We start from the raw sequence: 19,110 nt of genomic DNA, 5'->3' as shown, positions 1-19,110 counted from the left end.
GGAAGGAAGGTGAATCCACACCAATTTATAAGGGTCTGAAATATATTACATGGAAAGATTTGTTAACTTAATCTTGAAAGTAACACTAGACAATTAAGTGGCATTTCTTCACCCAGGGACTATCCCACTGTGGGGAGCTTTATGCCAAGAAGGGGCTGCAGAGGACAGGTGACCTACAGAGAAAGCAATTTCAAATCATAATCCCAGATGATTTCCAAATAGAAGCAGCCATCTGGGAATTAAATTCATACATGAGAGAAGTCCCCCAGGGTGAGCATGGCTAGCTACTTCCTACTTAAGAGCAGCTGACACTAAAGCTACAAGAATATTGTAGAATTACATTGGCTTCCTGACACAAGCGAACTTAAAAAGTTTATGGCTTAAAAAACACCTGCATTCACATAGACAGCTCCATGCAAGTCCATAAAGGTGAGTTGTAATTGTGTTGTTAGCCTATTTTATTTAAAGAAGTTCTAAATTTGAGGATCAACATGCAGAGAATGAAACAGAGAAACATGAATTCTGAGAACTTTATCTGAAAATGAATAACTACTTAAGATAAATCATGTAGTACTTTCTTAATTATCAAGTAAAATAAAATTAGCAATGGGTGAAATTAAAATAACGATATTTATAATAAAATTATGCACTTAAGGTAATTTCTGAAACTACTAATGATAAAAATAGAGAAATGTGACAGAAATTTTGTCCTCTTAGTTTTACTTCAAAGTATTATTAAGGCAAAAAACAAGTGATGGGTTTAGAGGGTAACATAGTTGTAGCAGGTTTGATGAGATCAGAAAGCATATTTGTTTTGGAAAGTTACAGACAACTATTAATAAAGTATAATAGAAATGTCAGGCTGTGCTGACTGTCTGAGACTAATGACTTTAATATGAATGGAAGAAAGACTGAGTATGTGAGTGTTGATGTGTGTCTATGTATATGTGTGTGTTTAGTTTCATTTGTATGTTCCAACCATTTACATGCACAGAGGAAAAAATAGTAGGGTCTACTCAAATTAAGCTTTATTAGGCAAAATTATGTAGCAGAAATAAAGTAAGAGAATTGTATTTGGTTACAAGAGAATTATATAACAATGGATCATAGATTCTTCCATAAATAAGGAAATAAATGTAAAAAATATTGTAAATGAATGATCCATACTACTTGATTGAGTTAAACGTTTATCGATAGTTATTACACACTGTATACACTATATAAGATGTGTTAATAGTTAAAGTTATTTAACAAGATGATAGAATTCTATTTAGCAGAGGTGACAGGAGTGATACATAATGCAGAACATTCACATTGAATATACTTATTCCCTATCTTAAAAAGAATTATTTAAAATAACTGATTCTTACTGAAATATAAATGGGAGGACTTTAAACTCATTTTAACAAGAATTAAACAAAACTTTAAGAGAATGGAAAGAGTCAATCAATACAGAAAAAGAAAATGATGAACCCAGACAAAAAATATAGAAAAAGCCTGTGTCATAATTCCACTCTGAATAAGGCTGCAAGAGATATTAGTCTTGCACAATAAGCTCTAAATAACAAGGCATACTTTCTCAGGTATCATCACATCCAACTATAAAAGATATATTAGAATTTTATTTCTTGCATTGATTTTAAATGCACATCAGCTCATTTCTGAAGTTTCCAATCATATTCCCTAGAAACAGACCAAGGCAATGATAAAAATAATTTTAGAGTTTATAGAAATACCTTCATGCATTTAATCCAGTATATAGGAGAGGAGAATGTGGTTCAAGAACATTAATGAATTAACCACCTTAAATTTACCATATTTGCAGATGAGGAACAAATTAAAAACAGAAAAATCGAATGTCACTACAATGATGGAATTTGTTCTCTTGGGCTTTTCTGATATCCCAAGTATGCAGTGGCTTCTATTTGGGATATTTTTAGTCATCTATCTGACCATCCTCATGTGCAATAGCATCATTATACTGATAACAAAAATTGACCCTGCTCTCCACACCCCCATGTATTTTTTTCTCAGCAATTTTTCCTTTCTAGAAATCTGTTATGTTACAGTCACTATCCCAAGAATGCTCATGGACCTTTTGAGCCAGAAAGGAAACATTTGTTTGCTTGCTTGTGCAACACAAATGTTTTTCGTCCTTACGTTCAGAGTCTCGGAGTGTCTCCTCTTGACAGTGATGGCTTATGACCGCTATGTGGCCATTTGCAACCCTCTGCATTACACTGTAGTGATGAACCAGAAGGTCTGTGTCCAGCTGGTGATTGCCTCCTGGGTCAGTGCAGTTCCTGTCATAATCGGCAAACATGGCAGGTTTTTTCTCTGCCCTTTTGTGGATCTAACACAATTAATCATTTCTTCTGTGACCTCCCCCCAGTACTCAAGCTAGCTTGTGGGGACACGTTTGTGAATGAGTTAGCAGTCTACATAGTTGCACTGGTATTTGTCACAGTTCCATTTCTGTTGATTGTTGTCTCCTATGGCAAAATTATTTCCAACATTCTGAAATTGTCATCAGCCAGAGGCAAGTCTAAAGCCTTCTCCACCTGTTCCTCTCACCTCATAGTTGTCATCTTATTCTATGGCACAACTACCATCACTTATTTACAACCCAAACCAAATGAATCTGAAGGAATCGGAAAACTGATCTCTCTTTTCTATACCATTTTGATCCCGACATTGAATCCCATCATATACACTCTGAGGAACAAAGACATCATGGTGGCACTGAAAAAACTACTAACTAAGTCATTACAATGATTCAGACACTTGAAATTACAGAAGACTTTGTTTATGTGTTGGCCATGTAGATACAACAGAAAAAATACAGTTTTGTTGTCATATTTTTAAATGATGATCATGAATATCATCATAGGAACCTCACATTATGTTAAGGGGTTTTAGTTTCATAAGGTTAAGGAAAGGGCTTCTCTATCATCAGAGCACAGATTATCTCAATTGTAAAAATCTAATCTGAAGAATTCATCTTTCCTCTCATTATGAACTAGTGAATTAAGGAGATTGCCCCAGCAATGTATTGTTAACTGGGTGTGTTACATAATCATGGATTAGAGCTATATTCTCTGATGTATTTTCTGTAATCTTCCCACTCCTTCAGATATGGTTACTGACCTGCTCTGCACTGTGATTGGATTTGGCCAATGAGAAAAACCAGCAGCAGCCAAGATGGCAGGGGCACGGGAATCTTAGTGTTTGCTTTGCATTTCCCCTCCTTTCTATCTGTTGTTGCTGTCCATGGCACTTTATTACTACAAATCCTGAGGTGTCCTCTCCTCTATTATCTCAGCACTCTGTTCTCTTACTATATCATCCTCTCCCCTTCTAGCTTCAGGTTTTGCTTTAGTCATATCTATTTAGTATTAGAAGTATCTGAAATTTTTACTGTAAACTATCCATATCAAGGTGTATCTGGTTGGATGTCAGCCCCTTTAAATATATGTTCATCTAGAGCCTACAAATGTGGCCTCTGCAGATTTAAGAGAATAATAACATCCTAAGTTAAGGTGGGCACTGAATCCTATGAACAGTGTCCTTATGAGACAGAAAGGCACAGAGAGTTTACGAAACAGATACAGAAGTACAGAGAAGAATATCATGTGAAGATAGAAGCAGTGATTGGAGTGATGCAGCCAAGAATCATGCAACCAAAAAGGTCAAGAACCACCAAAAGCTGGAAGAAGCAAGAATAATTCTCCCTTACAACCCTCAGAAGGAGTAAGACCCAGCCAATGCAGTGATTTTGGACTCTGAGTTCTAGAACAGTGATTAAGATCTACTGTCCTAGCTGCTTTCACATATGCAATACAGTAGTGTTACCTAAAGTCACCATGGCGATGACATCCATATGAATTACTTATTTAACAACTGGAAGCTTGTACCTTTCGCCCACATCATCCACTTTGCCTACCCACCCGCCCTGCCTCTGGCAACCACCAACCAGTTTGTTTTCTGTATTAGAAAAAAATGGCTTCTTCACAGTGACAAGATTTCAAATAATTTATGATTTTTAATTATTTTTATTCATAGTTTAGATTTATTAGAGAGAATGTAATATGTAAATTAAAAGAAGTAACTTTTTGTCTAATAAATATAAAACTACAGAGCAAAGAATATTCTTCCATTTCACCCTTTCTCACACCTATTAATTGTCTTAAGGATATTCAGCACTTGGCAGAGAAATTTCAATATCAACCAAATTATCTTTGATTTTTGAAAGACACAACAGATTTTTTTGTGAACTAAAAAGTATCAATATATAACATTAAGACTCTTTTTTTAGTTCAATGTATTAGGTGACTGGTTAACAAAATTATATATGTTTCAAGGGTTCGATTCCATGATACATCACCTGCATACTGCGTTTAGTGTTCCCCATGCAAGGTGAAGTCACCTTCTGCCGCCATATATTTGACCCCCTTCACCCTTTACTGCCCCCTTCCCCCTTCCCTCTGGGAACTACCTTCCTATGGTCTATCTATGAGGTATTTTTCTTGTTTGTTTGTTACTTTTAGTTTTATTTCCCACAATGAGTGAAATCATATGGCTCTTAACTTTTTCTGTTTGACTCATTTGGCTTAGCATAATATTCTTAAGGTGCATCCATGTTATCTCAGGTGGCACTGTTTCACCTTTTCTTATGACTTTTTGTATCCCACTGTATCTATGTACCTTATCTTTTTTAAAAAACCAACTAAAAGGCCTTTATAGTAGACATTGAGGTGGACAAATGTAAGATTATTAAAAATGAACATAATTACAAATAAATGACTGTGAGTATTAAATGATGATAAATAAAACAATCCTCAAACAAAAAATAAAGGAAAATGGTATTAAATCAGTGAAGAGGTTCTATATTTGACAAATGAGAAAGATAATTAACAATATAAAAATTATACCAATAATGACATTTATGAGTTTCTGGTCTTGGACAAATCAAAATGAACAGAGATGACATCAGTGGTAAATTCATAAAGTGAGCCTATCTCTTTTTCAGTACCAAAAATATGTATAAAATGCTTTTTATATGTTGCTGACAAAAATAATTCAAACAAAATAAAAAATGACAAAGTAAAAAAAGAAAAAGCTTAAATACGTAAGACACTAAAAATGTTGAGTATTAAAGCACTAAATAAGACATAGGTGAAATAACTAAGATAATTTAAATCTATTCAAACTTAATGACAATCAAACAACTGTGTTAACATTTTTGAGATTTCACCATATCAACCCAATTAGGAAAATCTTTTCCCTGAACATGCCAAATAATTGATCAAACAAATATTTCCTATCCATAAAATGCTCTTATCAAACATGTATATGGAGCACACAGAGGTAACTTGGGGTCATGTGAAGCCTCTGGGTCACTCTGCACGTGCATTTTCTCTGATGCAGGCATGTATGGAAGGTCTGAAACACACTCAGCAGCTGGAACTTCCTAGGATTTTTTTTCTTTGTCCCCTGTATGGGATACTGCAGGCTTACTTGCAATTGAATGAAGTGTGTAAAGAACACAGGCTTCTGGAGAGCTCAGAGGACAAGAGGCATTGAAGTGAGACTGCAATTTCTCTCATATAATGAAGCCAGGATTGTCAAACCCCCTTTATGATGGTTGAAAACTATCAGTAAATAAACAGGTTTGAGTATCCACAGTAGTTTTGTTACATCTTACACAGCACATCATAATGCCCATTGGTCTTATTTTAACCAAGACATACTAGTTTCAGTTGTGAGGGGGAAAATCAATTATTCTTAAAACAAATGTTTCATACCTATGCATTTAAATGCACATATAGTTAAACTGTTCCAAGGAGCGGGGAAAGCGCAGCTATAACTTAATCTGGAGGAGAACGTTAACATTATTTTATATCAATCTGATTGTTGCATTGACATTTTTATTTATTTTAGAACACTGTAAAATTCTGAGGAACAAAATTCAGAAGATAGCATGTTAAATAAGACATATTTCAGCTCAAAATTTGCATTCAAATCAAAGATGAAAATTTGGATTTCTCACTTTTATGATGATATAGAAAATTGAAAAATGAGTTGGTACTAAAGCACTGTAAAGTTCATAAATACATAAATACAACATGTTTGGGTGAATAATTAATCAGATAAAAACCAGAAACTTATTAGACCAAATCCTCTTTAATAGGAATAATACTGGTTTATCTTCATTTATCGGTGGTTCTATGACTCACCATAGAAAAAGTTATATATTGCATTAAGGGAGATTAAGTCTCTGATTTTTTTAACCTGAAATATACTTTTTAGAAGTGATTTTTTATTAAGAATAGTAAAATTAAGATAGTATACAAACATAGGATCTCTCATTTCTTTGTCACCTTATTTTTCTCTTTGTACTTTTACTTGTTTCAAAACACATACATTTTTTCTTTCTAAACTTTATTTTCCAAAGCACCTTATTCTTTTTTGAGGGGAGGGGTTCTGTTATCCTTACAAATAAAAAGACAAAGTGAGAGGTAACAGCATTTAATTTAGATCAAAGAATAGCTATTTGGGTAGCACTGATGAAGGCAGAAATCCAAATAGTGTTTGTGTTATGGGATGGAGGCAAGGAGTATTTACGTGAAAGGGAAGGAAAACAATTCCATGAAAAGAACAAAGGACTTTCTATGGGTACTAATAAGCCAAGGAAGAAATCTCTATAGGTGCACCCAAGATAGGTTAGTCTTTAGATACACATAACGGTGCTAATTCTAAGAATGCCTTTAATGTTCAGTATTGCAGTCAGGATGTCTGCTTCCCTGTTAGTTCTGAAATCAGTTGGAATACAAGGCTGCTTTGGCCCAGTGTAAAGGTTATTTTACCCAGACATTCTGAAGGCTTGATTGAGAAGTAAGAAATGCAAGGCCCTGCACCTGGGATAGTGGCTCTGACTCCATTAAGAAGTAGTTTTGTCTATATTAGTTTCCACAGTTCTTTTTACCCTAAAAGGAGAACTACAAACTTGAAGCCAATACTTTAGTACTGGATTTTGGGGAGCAACTGCCTAACAATTATATTTTATAATAATTATTCTGTTCAATTTGGATTTCTATATGTATCTCAGATAATTATTGTAATGAGAATTGTTTTAACAAGAACTAATCACAGACAGCAAGACACATCAGGTTATATGCACAAAGCAACGTTCCTCTAATATTAGCTATGCAATTTACTTCTTACATTCATTACTAATTAACCAATTTACAGGTCAGAATACATTTATCGAGCCTCTGCTGCATGATGGGATTGAGTAAAGGAAAGCTCTTGAAACATGATGCCTGGTGAAAATGTCATGTATTTGATTTTGACACATAAGTGAAACAAGAATAAAATTCTGGGGAAAAGTTCATGCAGAATCAGGAAGAGCAAGAGCAGTGTTACAGTTCAGGAATGCACATGCGCTGCTTGCCAAAGGGCAGGTGGAAGCCTCCTGTGGCCAGAAGCACAAGGCAGAACAGTGTGGTGAGCTCCCCACTGGGAACTGTGACAGACGCCAATGATTCTGCTGAAGGACTCTGTAGTATGTGGGGTAAAAAGACTCACTTTGCCCTGTCCACAAACAAAAGCTAAAAATGCTATTTCCAGAACCCTTTGATTGCATTAAAATGCCAACTTACTATATATTTCATTGTATCCCAATGTTTAGATTTAGCATGTGTTCACTATTGTATTCAGTTTTTCTCTTTAACATTATGATATAAAATGCTGCCATTTGAATGGAAATAATGACTTCATATATTAGTTCCTCAACCTCCGCTGGGCAATAAAAAAAATCAGAAGGATAGATGATTAATGTCACTATTTTTACAGAGGAAACACCAAAACATACCAATCAGAAGCAAATTTTACTGCAATGATGAAATTTGGTTTGGGGGGATTTTACTGTATTCCCAATCTCTGAATGAGTTTTTTGTGATATTTTTCTTGTTTGTGTAATAATGCTCAAGGGAAAAGGCATCATTATCCTCATAATCAGAGCTGATCACGCTCTCAATACTCCAGTGCATTTTTTTCCTCAGTAATTTTTTCTTCCTGGAAATCTCTTATACTATTTCTCATTCTTTATAGAATACTCATAAAAATTTAGGCTCACAAAAGAAATCTATCTTTCATTGTTTCTGCAACAAAAGTATGTTTTATCTTAATGCTTGAGCACACAAAATTTTTTTTTCCTGACAGTGACATTCTGTGACAGCAGTGTGTCCAGTTGTGACATTCTGCAGTGTCCTCAGGGTAGGAAGCAGCAGCTCTGTACCTGGCTGACAATGACTGACTGTTGGATGAGTGGAGCTCCAGTCAAGCTGGGGCAGACATGCACATTGGCTTTCTGCCATTCTGTGGATCTAACTAAGTTATTCACTTCTTCTGCGATCTCCTCCCAGTATTCAAGCTGGTCCGTGGGGACACTTTCCTGTGGGAGATTCAGGTCTTTACAGTTCGTGTGCTGTGTATTATGATTCCCTTTATGTTGATATTTGGCTCCTACAGTAAAATTGTCTCCACCACCCTGAGGTTGCCATTAGCAACAGGATGAGCCCACACTTTCTCTACTTGCTCATCTCACAACATAGTCGTGGCTCTGTTCTGCTATTCAAACATTCATGACCCAAATCCAAACATTCTTCCAGGACAGACACATTTCTCTCTCTTTTCTATACCATTGTCACCCTGATGTTTAATCCCATGATATACATTCTGAGGAATAAAGGTGACAGTATGGCCTAGAGGAAATGGTACCTTAATGTTCAATGCATCAGCCACTGATTTGAATGTATTTTCTGTTTTCCCTTTAGTTCTGCTTTTGTCTAATTAGAGGTTAGTTTGTATTTTCTCTTTCTGCTCCACAGTGAATTGATTGTCCTTACTTATTCTTGCAGTTGCCATTTTTGGCTCAACTTTCTGCTATCGCAAATGGTAATATTTCCAATAAGAAACTAATATTTCAGAAAATCTTATGGGTAGTGGACAAATCTCTGTCAGCAAAAGTTTGCTGCTCATTTGAAACCATTTACACAAAAATATAATACCTTCTATCTAGTAATTCATGCCCCATTATTTCCCTAAAATATCATAGTGTATATTTTAGCTCTACTCTCCATTCATTATTATTGAATTAAAAAGAAGTCAGCCAGTAAAAAATGCTGTATATGGAAACTCTTTCAAGAATCATTTCTGAATGACTGCAGAACATGAACATGTTGGAATATGTAAAAGTTTGCAGTGTAGAAAAGATGGCATTTTAATAAGTTACATTAATTTAAATTCATGTAAATGTGTAAAAAGTGACTCTTGCTTCACATAATTTGCAAACATATTCAGATAATCTTTAAGCCTAAATATTAATGCAGCATGACTCTTTTCAAAGGTAATATGTTTTTATGACCTCAGTAGTGAGAAAAAATAGTTTTAATAAGATAAGGAGCCATAGTGGAAAGCATTGATATGTTGAATGGAATTGACAAAGAAGTGTTCTGCATGCAAGGACGCCATTCAGAGTGAAATTTTCAATGCAAAATGCTTAATACACCACATACAAAGAACTGCTCTAAATTCAAAACACAGAACACTTGAGAGAAAAGTTGACAGGAAACCTGAAGGAGCATTTCACAAAACAGGGTAATCCAAATGACCAAGAAAATGAAAATAACTCATCAGTAACCAGTAAAAGGCATATTAAAATCAAATGCGATCTATGACACACTCCTCAACAACACACAATTTTTAAAATAAATGAATCAGCACTAATTATGCCACAGGTGTACAAGTTGTAGACCAACAGGAACTCTCATGGATGCAGGAATGTGCACTGAGACAGCACCTTAGCCAACAGCCTACTTTTATCTAGAGAATTCTTTAATTTTGTTGTGCTTCCTCTTTTAATTAAATTTATTAGGGTGACATTGATTATTAATGAGATTACATACATTTCAAGTGTACAGTTCTATGATACATCATGTGCATATTGCACTGTGTGCCTACCACACGATTCCTACCACCCAATTTAAATCTTCTTCCCTCACCATTTAGGTAACCCCCTTTACCATTTACTACTAACCCACCCACCCTTTTCCTTCTAGTCACCACCACACTGCTGCCTGTGCCTGAGTTTTTGTTTGTTTGTTTTGTTTGTTCACCTGTGGTTTTCACTTTCACATCCCACATATGAGTGATATCATATGGTTCTTGACTTTTCCTGTCTGAAATCGACTGGACTTGAATACGGAACACAAACTCTGGGCAGTGGCCCACATCCTGGCCCTAGTGCAGACAAGATGGGACTATTTCCACAGTGAAACGGATGAAGATGGGACATCGGGAAGTCAGGAGGGGAACCCTCTTCATTGTACCTCATAAAGAAACCATACCACAGAGTCCCACCCTCCCATGCTCGTCTCAGGAAATTCTTTCCCTTTAGACATCGCAAGAATTTGTTTTCCACAAGGAACAATGCCACACTTCTATTTTTCCTGAAACTATTTCAGGAAAATTAATTGCTCTTTACCTCAAAAAATAATCCACACCACAAATATATTCAAGAGTGGTGATACTACTGAATTGTTTGGGGGAAATGAATCAAACCTATGCAAGGACTTACTCCAAACAAAGCCACATATATTTTCCAACAAATAAAGAAATAATGTCTATGACCGGTTAAGATCACTGGTCATGGCAAAGCAGTCTTCTTATTGCAAACACTAGGGAAATTTGCATAAATTATAAAACTTCTATTTTGGACACATCAGAGAGCTCTGAGAGAAAAAAGGATATGTGACAATTCAAAATTAAGGTTCATAAAGTCAGAAAGGGATAGCCCATGTGATTTTTTTAGCTTAATTGGATGCCAATCTGCGGCTGATGCAATATCATGTCACTGAATATCATATGTCTGCAAATTTTACCGATTGATTCAAGAAGCAAACACAATTCTGATGCTGATCAATGGTGCATGCCTCCTCCTTACATACATAAAATGCACAGGCAGTGTCTTGTTTTTTAACTAATTACTTGTTCAAATTAAAATTTAATTGTTTATGATTGAAGTTGAGTGTCTAAATGTTTAAAAAATTACTTTCATATCTTTTCTGTGAAATGTTCCTTCATCTGTTCAGTTTTTTTTTTTTTTTTTTTTAATTTTGGACTGATCCTGAGTATTTAAGAATAAGAGCACTTTATTTGAGATATTATTTGTAATTACTTTTCCATTCTATCAATTCTATTTAACTTCACATTGGAGGTTTGTTTCTTTTTATAATGCAGAATTATTTATTTTGCAAAGATTTTTTTTCAATTTTTGTGTACTGCTTTCTAAATTTTGTGTTATACTTAATTTTTCTTACTGTAAAATTATTTAAAGATTTTTCATACATTACCCTTATCATTTCACTTTCTAAAATATTTAAAGTTATATATTATTGGGAGTTTTTCTTGCTGTAGTATAAGGGATTAAGAAAAGTTTATTATTTATTATTTTTTTCTCGTAAGGCTCTTCAGTTCTCCCAGTAGCATTTATTTTATAGTCCATAACTTGCCAATTTGGTGAGCTCATTTTGTTAAATGATACATTCTCACTTGTATTTGAGTCTTTTTCCGGAATCTATACTCCGTGGCACCAGGAGATCTCTCTAGCCATGCATGATACTACACCGTGCTGATTATGAAGCTTAGAACTCCATTTCAGCTGAGCTACTTGGATGCACACCTGCAGTAGTCAGCCCTGCCTGCTCCTCACTCTGGTGCTGTGCTGTGTCACATCTTGGTCCCCTGAGGTGTCTCACTGCCCACTCCTCCCTGGCCTTCCCTGATGGCAAATGACTCCTGATATTTTGTAAGAAACTCTCCTAGTCACTCTCTGGTGTCACATGACTATAGCAATTTCCTGTCTTGTAAATGTATTTTCCTCAGAAACATAAACCTTCAGAAATCGCCATTCACTAAATAATAGGAAGCAGCATCCTGTTTTTGTCATGAGACATTGGTTCCAACCCAAGATTCTTAAACAATGTCAGCATTGAAAACAGTATGTCTTTCCCACAGTTGAAGCCTATTCTCTTGGCATCTTTCCTAATATGTCAGCTGGGCTTTCATCAGATTCTCATTTGATTAGAAGTAAAGTTTGAAAGTATTCACAACTTAAAGATGTTAGGTAAATTTGGGAAAAGATGGTGATACTGTTAAAAAAAGAAAAACTTTCTCCCTATTAATATTTATCTTGAGTTAAAATTTTAAATTTTGAACTATGTTTAACAAATACATCTAGTGACTAAATCTCAGGTTTGCTCAGGTGGTCATGAAGAAACAGATGCATTAGTTTTGTATATATAAATAATACCTGTCTTCAGAACATTTATTACAACTGTTACACGGGCCAGCTTTTAGTAATGAAGCAACCTATTAGAAAAGAATGTTTTTTAAAAAAATAAACAAGTTCGCCTTGGCTGGTGTGGCTCAGCGGATTGAATGCCAGCCTGAAAACCAGAAGATCACTGATTTCATTCCAGTCAAGGCACATGCCTGGGTAACAGGCCAGGTCCCCAGTTGGAGACAAGCTAGAGGCCACCAATTGATGTGTCCCTTGCACATGGATGCCTCTCTCCCTCTCTCTCTCCCTTCCCATCTCTCTAAAATAAATAAATAAATAAAATCTTATTTTAAATCCTTGTAAGAAGAACAACTTCAAGATTTCCATTTAATAGGAGCAGAAGCTCCATATAGAGCATTTATATTAAATAAGGTAAAAATTGAATGTTTGTCAATATTGGATGGCCTCAAATAGTATTGCTCAGCATGCTCTTTGTGTCTAAGAAATAAGGTCCACTGAACACTCTACTCCACAGAGAGACTGAGGAAGGAAAATTCTGGGTAAAGTGAGAGCTTTCAGGGAAAAATACACACAGCAAATCAGACAGTGCCAAAGTATTGTTTCAATTAAAAATTTAATTATGTCAGTTGGAAGAGATCCCTGGGGCAGAGATGACAACTTTTATTAAAAGAGCATCTTATGTTTAGAAAGAACACACTATTTTGAGGTGCATGAAACAAGTGTGTTCACCTACATTAATTTAAAAATCGAAACCCACTATAGTGAGAAAAATCGGCAACATCGCAAATAAAAAAAGGTAAATGTGAACTACTTTATACTGATATTAAGCTTTAGTACTTGTTTTTAAATTTAAAATTAATATTTAATTTATAGTAAGATATGTGGTATCATAGTGAAGTAACTTCTGCATATTGTAATTCTGTTAAATACAATGTGTACTGAAATGATAAGTAATGATGTGAAATCACTTCACAATACTGAAAACTGTAATATTGAAGAATATTTTCTAGGTATAGATAATATTATAGGAAACTTCATTTTCAGCCAACATAGCAAATAAATTTCATATTTATGCATTCAGCTTGATATTATAATAGGCGATTTGAAGTGAAACAATCCATGAAATAAATGTCCAGCCATTAGGGAATCCAAAGAACATTTATTTTAACAGAAAAAAAGACAAAATTAAGTACTTTTTAATATAAAATTTTAAGTATTTTATTGATTTCAAGATTTAATTTGACTTTTTATATCAAATATATAAACACAACTGAAGCTTAGGTAGCTTCCTATATGTAACAAATTAAAACATTCCCTTAATTATTTGGATTTAGCCAAGGAATGAAAGCTGGAATTTAAAATAAAGCTACTAAAGATTGAATTTGACTTCCTTGAATAATAAGAACTTAAACATTCACAAGAAAGAATAGTCATGTAGATAATCTTGTTAAAGCTCAAAAAAGTGAATCTATTTTTCCACCTTGTTCTTCTCTAGAGAAAACCATGCACAAATCTTGCATATTTTATGTTATACACTTATGATTTTATCACCAAAGATTGGGTTTGTGCCATTACAAATTTATATATATATATATATCTTATATCTATAATAATATATATCTTATATCTTATATCTTTAGCAACAGAAGTAATTGAAGTAATAAGTTAAATTACTTCCATTAAATGCTACCATTCATAAATATGATACTTAAAAACTGGATTACACCATGGCTGGTGTGGCTCAGGGGGGTGAGTGCCAGCCTGTGAACCAAAAGGTCACTGGTTTGATTCCAGTCAGGGCACATACCTTGGTTACAAGCCAGGTCCCTGGCTGGGCTGTGGGAGAGGCAGCCAACTGATGTTTCTCTCACACACAGATGTCTCTCTCTCTCTTTCTCTCCCCCACCCATAAAAATAAATAAATAAAATCTTTTCTAAAAGTTGGATTACATGGTATGTTAATTCTTTTCTCCCTTGTAAGAATAATGGTTTCACTTAAAAAGTGTTTCATGCTTTACTTAGTTTTGGAATCAGGCATATTCTAAAATGTATATTGGTCTCCAGTAGGAAAATAGTCACAGTCCTTATCTCTCAGATCATTTAGTGATAGTAAGAGAAAAGGCTTCCAAAAGGAAGGAGCCAGATTGCAACACTAAGGGCTGGATAGTGATGAGTAATCTTAGAATTAGGTCCACAGATTAGAGATAAGAATACAAACAAAAATATTGGCAGAAAATTCATGGAGAATTTTATAACACTCTGATGTTTGCTTTAAGATCTCATTCCTGTCCTAAATTAAACATGTGATGCACACATAAAGTAAGTCAGAGGGTATTTTTTCATGCAGTTTAGACCACAGAGGAAAATTTAGAAAAATAAAATTTAGTTTGCAATAAAAACAATAATAGCTAGTATTTACAAATACATTTATAAATGTTAGGACTTCTTCAAGTTGCTTTTGGATACATTAAATGAATTAATTTATATTACAGTCCTAAGTATTTATATATTGGTTAGACAATTACAAACTCGAGTGAACTATGGCACAGTGTATTAAGCAATGTGCAAGAGGTCACACAGCCAGCAGGTAGGGAAACTATCATTCAAATCCTGTCCATCTTGGTAGGATTACATTCCTCATCCATGACGCTATAGTTACCCTCTGTTTGGAGGACATGGTTCAAACACACCAGGACACAGAAATGAAAAGCAGTGCTGAGCCACAACTTGAGCCAAGAGATGCTTGGGATGTAACATCTAAGGAGGACCACACTTTCAGGATGGTACAGGGCAGAATCGGCCACCCTTAAAAGTGAGTCAGTGCCTCTCAAATTGTATACCCAAGAGTGTCACTCACTTTACTCCAGTCCTGGAGTGAATGGAGAACAATGGGAAAAAGTAATTACCAACAGAAGAAACTCAATAACCTTACTAAGTACAATTTTACTAGGCAATGTGTTACAACCCTGAGGGATAAAAATTTAGGAACATAACTCGCATTCATAGTTATAATTATGAAACCATAAGCAATACCAGATTAAAAGTGATAGGCAATTTTACCTACTACATTATTGGAAGTAAAACTTAGAAAATGTAAGCAATTGCTTAATTTCACAGAGTTTGGAGTTAGGATTCACACTCAAGTCCAATAATTAAGAAAAGAAATCCTAGGCTCTGACTTGACATCATAAAACTTTTTTTTTGCAAATGCACCAATTTTCTTAAGCTATCGAAATTAAAATAGCAATACATTGGGGAAAAAAACTTCTGTGCAAATGATCAAAGTATCTGCCATTAGTCAGTGTCAGTATCTTTATGTCTAAAAAAAAAGGGAGTTTAGAAATGCTTACTTAAAATGTTGTTTCTAAAGAACTACAGAGATAGTGGAGGGGCACTCAGCACATGCGGTAAACATCCCAGGCAAGACATTTCCCCCTGCCGCACCCGTGCACACAGGTTGGCTCCCACATTCTAGGCCAGTTCTGTGTGTCCAGGGTTTCCTCTTTCCTGCTTCTCTCCCTATCTGTGTTCCCAGGCAGATTTTCCGGCATAGAACCCTCTTATATCCCCCACTGAGTTTTCTACTAAAAATAATTTGTTTTATTCTACTATGTGCTATCAAATTCTCTCTCTCTCTCTCTCTCTCTCTCTCTCTCTCTCTCTCTCTCTCTCTCTGTGTGTGTGTGTCAACTACCTAATAATATGAACTGTATAATAAGGACATGTATGTTCAAGGTAATCTAATGATGGAAGAGAAATGAAGGTTTACAAGAGGCAGTTGAAAAAGTATAAGGAAGACTTTTTTATTTCTTTTTTATTAAATACTTTTGATTTGTACTGTTGTTCAAGTACAGGAAGACAATTTTAATACAGAGCTGGATTGTCGAGAAGCATAATTCATGAAAAGGGAGGTTATATGGCCAAGCTGTGGGTCTGTCTTCAACAACTCCCAGTTTCTCCAGTGTCTGTGTTGAGCAGGGCATAGTTTGGTTTATTCTGGGTTATATTCAGAAAGTACAAACAATGATCTTAAAAATAATTTAAGGGAATTTTGCAGTGATAATCTGTAATGTCTGCACTGAGAAAATGAGAAATGTATTAATTAGAAACCATTGCAGTGATCATGGAAACCTATCTTCACATCCAGACACAATTTAAAGAAGAGGCACTCACCCATGAGGGTAAAAATAAAAGCACACTGTTCATTTCCTCTGTCCACAGATGAAGCACCAAGAAAAGCCACCAGAGGGAAATATGACTGAACCAATGCAATTTGTTCTCCTGGACTTTGCTGATGTTCCCCATCTCCAGTGGTTTCTATTTGGATTATTCTTAATCGTCTATATCATGATATTGATAGGCAATGGCACTGTATTTCTATTAACGAAACTAGACCCTGCTCTCCAGACCCCAATGTATTTTTTCTTGGGCAATTTTTCCTTTTTGGAAATCTGCTACGTGTCAGTTATTCTCCCCAGAATGCTCACGAATCTTTGGACCCAGAGAAGAAGAATATCTTTAGTTGCCTGTGCTGCACAAATGTGCTTCTTCCTCATGCTGGGAGCCACTGAGTGTTTCCTTCTGGCTGTGATGGCCTATGACCGCTATGTGGCCATTTGTCACCCTCTGCACTATCCTCTAGTTATGAACCACAAGGTCTGTGTCCGGCTCGTGGCTGGCTCTTGGATGGGTGGCATTCCAGTCCAAATAGGGCAGACATTCCAGATTTTCTCTCTGTCCTTTTGTGGTTCTAACCTCATCAACCACTTCTTCTGTGACATCCCCCCAATAATCAAGTTGGCCTGTGGGAACACCACTGTGAGTGAAACGATGGTCTACATAGCTGCTGTGATGTTTGTCACAGTTCCATTTCTGTCAATCCTTGCCTCCTATGGCAAAATCATCTCTACAATTCTTAAATTGCCATCAGCCACAGGTCGGGCCAAAGCCTTCTCCACCTGCTTATCTCATCTTATAGTGGTGACACTGTTTTTTTGGATCAGGCACTATCACTTATTTAAGACCCAAGACCCAAGACTCAGCAGGAACTGACAAAGTGCTTTCTCTTTTCTACACCATCACAACTCCCTTATTTAACCCCATGATATACAGTCTAAGAAACAAGGATGTCATAAACGCACTGAAGAAACTGCTATGTAAATAATCTACTTCACTTATAAAAGGTGAGTCTATTTACAGGAATTGATTGATGTCTGGCAGATCTTTAATAAAATTTCAACAGCTGTTTATCTTAAAATCAATTTATCTATTTCCATATTAAAAGTTAGTTAAAACTTTGAGAGACTTTCTGTCTTCAGTTGAAAAGTTGTACATGTGTCCAGAAATAGTGATTCACTCTTAGGTAAGTGGTATAATTTTATTGTGAAATGTTCCTTCTCAGTAAGAACTTTTGACAAGGATCAATGTAATGGATTCAACTGTAATATAGTCTCTGCTATAGCATATATTGGAAACTATGTCACTCATTTTCATAATTTTGTCACAGAAATTTTTAAAACCAGATTGGTAATGGAATATTAATTAACATTTTATGTCTATTTAGGCCTAGCAATGACTTGATAGAGAAATTATGTTGTCAGAGAAGATAAACATCTTTCATTAGGAATGTGGTTTTCTACAATAAATGATGTTGCTATGATGATACCAGTGAGTGTCAGGCAGGGTTTATGTGTATATCAAATTAATTATTTTATATAATATAACCCACTGATATCATAGAACAACTATTTTTATTAAAATATTTGCATATAATAAGAAGAGCTTGGAGTAATCATGGGAATGTTCACAAGTTACTGTTTTTAAGTATATTTTCCTAGAGATGATAAACAGAAGAGGAAATCTAAGGGAAGGGAAATAAATGTGTATGAAAGTGAGCATCTCCTATAAAAACACAGGTATCACACTCATACTTTGTGCACCAAGTATGCACACACATCAGAAATGATCAAGAAGAATATAATCATTGATGTTAACTATGAGAATCTCAGAGTAAATCATTTTATTAATTTTCTTTGTTTAACTGAAATTCAGCAGTGTATTACAATAAACCTGTGGTATTTATGCAGTCATACAAAGCAGAAAATAAATTTGATTCATTGTGAGTGTGAGTCCCGTTCTGTGGATGTTATTTTCCAACTCACGTGCTTGGCTAATGAGCCCTTGACACAGACAGGCAACAGGTCTCTGCGGGACCAGGACCTGTCACCAACACTCAGAGTTTAAAAGAATGTGATGAAGCTTGCAAAGTTCTTAAAGCTTTTTTTCCCATTAAAAAACATGTCAATTTTGCTTACATTTACATGGGAATGATTCACTCCACATAAGTAGATCAGAGCAGTATTACTTTCTCCCTGGAAGAAAACAGCCAGATGATGTATGAACAACCCTGGTAGAAACCTAGGAAAAGAATCAATTTTGGTTGAGAGCAAAGCAAGCAATTAATGAATCACCAAGATTCTAAGAAAATGCAGCTATCAGAAACTATAAAAATCTAATGGAAATCAGTGCATACAGGGGGAAAAAATGTAATAACAAAAATTGCAAGAAAATTCCCAAGCAGAAATTGCATAACCCCGAAACTATCATAAGTGGGAAGAACTGAGACAGAAATTGAAAAGTCCTTCATTTTCATTGCCCTTCTGGTACAATATAGAAAAAAATGTTTGAGAGAGAAGAGATAACTAACAAAAAGAAAAACATTTAAAAAGATTAATATCTCTAATAGA

At 35.1% G+C, this 19,110-nt stretch overlaps 1 long non-coding RNA gene and 2 pseudogenes across 1 annotated transcript; all 3 read left to right on the top strand.

Annotated features, from left to right (window-relative positions):
* The first annotated feature begins 273 nt into the window (after nucleotides 1-273).
* Nucleotides 274-3,204, top strand: LOC118501355. The gene is made up of 2 exons (XR_004903994.1): nucleotides 274-429; nucleotides 3,134-3,204. It is a non-coding gene; the product is annotated as an uncharacterized LOC118501355 (long non-coding RNA).
* LOC114490187 lies at nucleotides 1,826-3,141 on the top strand (annotated as a pseudogene).
* A 13,381-nt stretch (nucleotides 3,205-16,585) lies between the features above and the next one.
* LOC114490207 lies at nucleotides 16,586-17,662 on the top strand (annotated as a pseudogene).
* The last annotated feature ends 1,448 nt before the right edge of the window (nucleotides 17,663-19,110 follow it).

This window comes from Phyllostomus discolor, chromosome 6 (assembly GCF_004126475.2).
Source record: "Phyllostomus discolor isolate MPI-MPIP mPhyDis1 chromosome 6, mPhyDis1.pri.v3, whole genome shotgun sequence".
NCBI lineage: Eukaryota > Metazoa > Chordata > Mammalia > Chiroptera > Phyllostomidae > Phyllostomus > Phyllostomus discolor.
This window is presented reverse-complemented; position numbering and strand designations above follow the sequence as displayed.